Raw genomic sequence first — 6,000 nt, forward strand, 5'->3', positions numbered from 1 at the left:
CCCTATCTTCTTCTTCTTCTCATTTCCACACCCCCACCCCGTGTGTGTGTGTGTGTGTGTGTGTGTGTGTGTGTGTGTGTGTGTGTGTGTGTTATGCATGCACATGAGCGTGTGCAGGTGCACTTCGATACATTACACAGCATGCCTGTGACGGTCAGAGGACAACTTTCAGGAGCTGACTCTTCTTTCCACTATGGCTCCTAGGGACTGCACTCAGGTCATCAGGCTTGCATGGTGAGTACCTTCCCATGCTGAGTCATTGTCAGGCCAAGTTTTAGTCCTTTTGGCCCCAGGTATTTTTTGTGTTTCTGGTTTCCAGCTCTGTCCTGGGCATGGCTGAGTTGCAGTGTGGAGTTACACTTTGATGTTTTGGGGTTTGGAAGGTCTTGAGTGATGCTCATTTAGGGTAACGTTCCTTACTCCTGAAGTCCACACACAACACTTAGTGCAAAATAAAAACAAAAACAAGAGTATCTTCTTATCTTGGTAAGACTTGTTTGTTTTGGAGGTGTGTTGCTTAGAGGCAGAATACTTGCTTGACATGCCAAGAGGCCTTTGGTTCCATCTCCATTATGAGAAAAAATATTAAAGCTTGTTTTATTGACTTTTTAAAAATCGCTTTTGGGGCAAGTGTGGTGGCATATGCCTTTAATCCTGTTACTTGAAAGGCAGAAGCAGGTGCTCTCTGTGAGTTTGAGAACAGCTTGGTCTACATAGCCAGTTGCAGGCCATCCTGGGCTACACAGAAAAATCCGGTCTCCAAAAAAAATCATTCACTCACTCATTCATTCATTCACAATCAGCCTTTGGTCTGTGAGGCTGTCTCAGTCAGTAAAGCTCAAGCATGAGGACTAGAGTTCAATCCTCAGCAGCTGTGTAAAAGCTACTAACCCAGTGCCAGCCAGGTAGGGCCAGGAGGATCCCTGGGCCTTGCTGGGAGGGTAGCTAGCCTGGAAGAGCTCCAGGCTCAGTGAGAGTCCCTGTCTCAAAAAAATCCAGTGGAGAGTGATTGAGGAAGACACCCAACCTCTGACCTACACATGCACACACATGCACGTGTACCCTTCACACATGTGCACACACACGAACATGCGTGCACACTTACAGAATCAATTTTTCTAACAACAAATACTGGTAGGAATGTGAACTAATGCAGCCGCTATGGAAATCAGAACGGTGATTCCCTCCAAAACCCGACACAGCTGTGCCGCTCCTGCTGCTTATGGACAGGACTCCAAGCTAGCAAACCACAGATACTCACAAGCCCATGTGCATTGTTGCACTGTTCACAACAGCACTTATTGATCAGCCTAGATGCCCCATGACTGATAAACAGATAAAGAAAATGTGGTCTATATACAGAATAGAGTGTTATTCAGCCAGAAAGTGTGAGATTATGTCATTGGCAGGAAAATGGGTGGGAATGGGGATCGTCGCTCTAAGTAAAGTAAGCCAGGCTCAGACCACCAAACACTGCATGTTTCCTCATATGTGGAATCTAGATTTAAAAAGAATGGCAGGCTGGCAGGTGGTGGCACACGCCTTTAATCCCAGCCAGGCAGATCTCTGTGAGTTCGAGGCCAGCCTGGTCTACAGAGCAAGTTCCAGGACATCGAGGGCTACACAAAGAAACAACAACAGCAAGACAAATGCAGAAGGGAAGCTGTTTGAGAAGAGGAAGAAATGAGGAGTGGAAAGAGTGCAATGGAGGTGTAAGATGATCAAAGTACATGATAAGCACCAATAACACAAGGAAAAACCCAGTTTTTAGGCCATTGACTCAGTTTTGAGTCTTGGTCTTTGGGATATATGTAGAGGTCCTTTCCTGTTACCCAGCTCTTGACTTAAAATTTTAAAGTATTTATTTTATTTATTTTATGTTATACATGTCTACATGTGTATGTGCACATACATGCATATGGGTGCCAGAAGAGGGTGTCGGATCCCCTAGAGTTGGAGGACAGGTTTGTGAGCCACCCCATGTAGGTGCAGGAGACTGAACCCCAGTCCTCTACAAAAGCAGTATGTACTCTTAAGTAGTGAGCCATTCTCCAGCCGTGACCTTCTGTCTTTTGTTATACACGTGTGTGTTTACCTATATATACATATATGTCTATAGATAGATAGATCTGTATAGTGTGTGTGTCTGAATATATACCATGTGAGTGCAGTACTCAAATGGGACAGGAGACGGCTTTGTGAGCTACCATGCAGGTGCTGAGAATGAGTCACTATCTTGCTGACTTTTCCCGATCACTAATTATCCAGGCTTTTTTGTTTTTTTGAAATCTTTCTTGATGTTCTAGAGTCAAACGTGTTGTTCGTTTCCATCCTGTCTTTCCTGTTTTGTAAAGAATCCTTTTATGGTGAAGTCAAATCTCTACAGGGCTCCATAGGCCTTGCTCTCACCACACCACCTTCATTCAGGCTTGTGGACACATGCTTGGCTTTTCTTGTGTGTGTGTGTGTGTGTGTGTGTGTGTATGTTTATGTTTGTTTATATATATATGTACATGTATGTTTGTGTGCTTATATGTATGTGCATGAATGTTTGTGTATATATATGCATGTACATGTGTGTATATGTGTATGCATGTTTGTATGTATATGTGTGTATGTGTTTGTGTGTATGTATGTGTGTTGTGTGTTGTGTGTGTGTGCACGCATAGAGGCCAGAACTCAACCTCAGGTGTCGTTTCTCAGGAGCTGTGCACTTTGGGTTTTTTGAGCTTGATCTCTGTGGGATCTAGGGCCAACAAACCCCAGGGATCCCCCTGTCTCCACTTGCCCAGCACCGGGGTTACAAGCACACCACCACACCCGGAATCTGTGAGGCCTTGGGGATCATGCCTGCATGGCAGACTCTTTATTGACTGAGCCCTCTACCCAGCCCTTCCTCCTGATTACTCTTTGACTTTAGAGAGAGCCACATGTCACCTGGACCTTTCGTCCTTTTTATTGCATCTGCCACCGTGCTTGGGACACCTCCTTTCCAGGTTGTCTTGCCGTGCACAGGAACATCCTTGGAGAATATCTGCTGTTGTGGATATGGCGGCTTCCCTCATGGTTTGATGTCTGATGAGTTGACGGGGGCCCAGCTATCCTCTGCCATCAGGCTGAGTGGCTTCTTCTTCTTCTTCTTCTTCTTCTTCTTCTTCTTCTTCTTCTTCTTCTTCTTCTTCTTCTTCTTCTTCTTCTTCTTCTTTTTAAAGATTTATTTATTATGTATATAGGAGAGGGTGCCAGATCTCATTACAGATGGTTGTAAGCCACCATGTGGGTGCTGGGAATTGAACTCAGGACCTCTGGAAGAGCAGTCAGTGCTCTTAACCTCTGAGCTATCTCTCCAGCCCCGAGTGGCTTCTTCTTAATGGCATTGTCTACTTCCAGGGCATGGCCTAGAACCAATCTGTCTGTCCAAGGCCTCAGTGAGGTCTCAGGGTGTCACAACGGTAGGCAGTCTGTGTTGAACTAGCTGATCCTTTGCTTCTTACTCACCAGCAAAGCCTTGGAGAGCTTCCCCTTCTGTTCCATCCCGTGGATGATCTATGTAGGCTCCATTGCTATCTGAGTGTCACAGAGCCCGCTGATGAAGAAATGACAGTTGTTGAGGGATGGCTGTGTTTGTACCATTCCCAAGGGGTTGGAATGGGGTGACCTGGGGACCATACAGGCAGATGGCTCTCAATACAGCATGTGGAAAGCTGAGACTGAATCCCAAGGGCCGGGCCTGATCTGACTGCGTTTGGCCAGGCTGTTCCTGCTTGGAGGTGGAGCTCAGACAGTGGGAGGTGAACTCCACACTCAGGAGACCAGAGTAGTCAAAGGTCAACCTCCAAGGGCAAGGTGGAAATCCAGCTGGAGAAGATGCCAGGTCACAGATAAACGACTATGGGGAAAGAGGACGGTACCCATGTGGCTGACCTGTCAGGGCTATGTAGACATCTATGTGGAGAGGACTTAAGAGGGACATGGGCTGAAGGAAAAGAAGTATAAGATAAGCCTACTATGAATTCAGTTTGGGAAGCTGTGGGGGACTGAGGCTCAGTCCCCATGTCACATGGACAGAAATTGTGGCTTGCATTAGGACCTTTACCTGCTGTAGTACTGTCCCAAAGCTAGAGGGGTGGGAGAGATGGCTCAGTGGTTAGGAACACTTGTTGCCCTTGCAGAGGACCTAGGTCCAGTCCCCAGCATCTATATAGAAATTCACAACCACTCCAGTTCCAGAAATTCTGAGGCCCTGTCCTTGCCTCTGTAGGTACCGCACTAATAAGGTGCATATATGTATACATGAAGACAAAACACCCATACCATAAAATAAGATAAATACTGGATTTTTAAAATTAAAAAAATATTTATGGGATTTAAAAGGTCAATATTTAGGATACCTGAGGTTTAACCTTACTGGATGTGAGGACCTGAGTTTGAACTTCAGAATCTACATTAAAAAAAAAAAAAAAAAAAAGCTAGGCTTGCTAACTGCTTGCAATTCTAGGGGAGGCAGAGACAAGAGGATCCCTGGGACTTGCTGACCAGTCAGCCACCTGATAAAAGCCAGTGAGAGGCCCTGTCTCAAAAAAAAAAATAGATGCCATAACACCTGAGGTTGTCCTCTGGCTGCCATGTGTTCTTGTCACATAGTGCACATGTATCCCACACACATGTACGCCCATACCCACATAAATGTACACACACACACACACACACACACACACACCAAAACCAAAATAACTTTTTGTAATACATAAACAGGATCTGAAGTTCCAGATGCAGAGGCTGTCCTTTTGCTGGGAAACATTCACTCTTGTTTTTTGTTTGTTTGTTTTGTTGTTGTTGTTGTTTATGTCTGTGGTAGCATTTGTTCACTAGCAATTCAGGGCATGTGACACTGACTATGTAGCCTGCAAAGCAAGATAGATTTGCTATCAGGTTCTCCGACAAAGCTGTTCTGCCCCTACCTGAGAGCTCAAGGATGGAGACTCAAGAGAAGTCACACAAGCCAGCAATAGAAGGCCACTGCAAAGGCGAGGCACAGAGGAGAGGCGGGGCACATGCCATATCAAAGTCTTCCAGCTGTCTTCTGAGCACAGTCACACTCCACACACTTCATTGAACCATTCATTCACAACATGTAAGTTTCAGCAGAGTCAGCCTGTATGCACGTGTGTGCCATAGCACGTGTGGGGATCAGATTCCCTGGAGGGTCAGTCCTCGAGTTCCGCCTTTCTGGACAAGGTTTCTTCGCTGTTCACAAGTGTCTGTTCTCAGCCAGCTGGCCTTGAGTTTCCAGTGACTCTCCTTTCCATCACCCAGCTCATCACAGCAAGACTGTGATGACAGGAATGCCAGGCTTTGCATGGCTTCTGGGAACTCAAATTCAGGCCTCTGGGCTTGCATAGCAAGCACTTTATGTGCTGAACCATTTCCCTACTCTGTAGAATATTGTGATTAAAAGGAAATCCATACCCCATAGTCTCCACCTCCCCCTCATTCTTGTCCCTGTGTCTGTTTCTGTTTCTGGGGATTGTCCTATTCTGGACATTTCTTGTAAATGAAGTCATATAATATGTGGCATTTGATTTTGCCCTCTTTCACTCACTCATCTCTACCAACACCATGGTGCCCACCAGTGTTTCAGCTCTTCTCTTGGCTGAGTGATAGTCCCTTTGGGGTCAGCTCATGCTTTATCCATCCATTTGTCTGTTGGACATTTGGCTGTTTCAAAACATCCAACATGGAGACTACATGGGTGAGGATAGAATCAGGGTCCTACAAGAGAGACACATGAGACCCACATGTCCAGGAGAGAATTGCTTGCAGAACAACAGAACTGCCCTGTGTTGAAGGCTGGCAGAAGTCAGAGGTCAGAGGGTGTGGGTAAATGAGATTAAGAAATGAAGGGGGAACCTAGGAAGATACCAATCCCTAGTGAAATGTCACCTTGAAGCTGAGGAAGATAGGGTGAGCTTGCAGAAAGTGAGAGGGCCAAGATGAGGA

The sequence above is a fragment of the Peromyscus leucopus genome, chromosome 1, assembly GCF_004664715.2.
Source record: "Peromyscus leucopus breed LL Stock chromosome 1, UCI_PerLeu_2.1, whole genome shotgun sequence".
Classification (NCBI taxonomy): Eukaryota; Metazoa; Chordata; class Mammalia; order Rodentia; family Cricetidae; genus Peromyscus; species Peromyscus leucopus.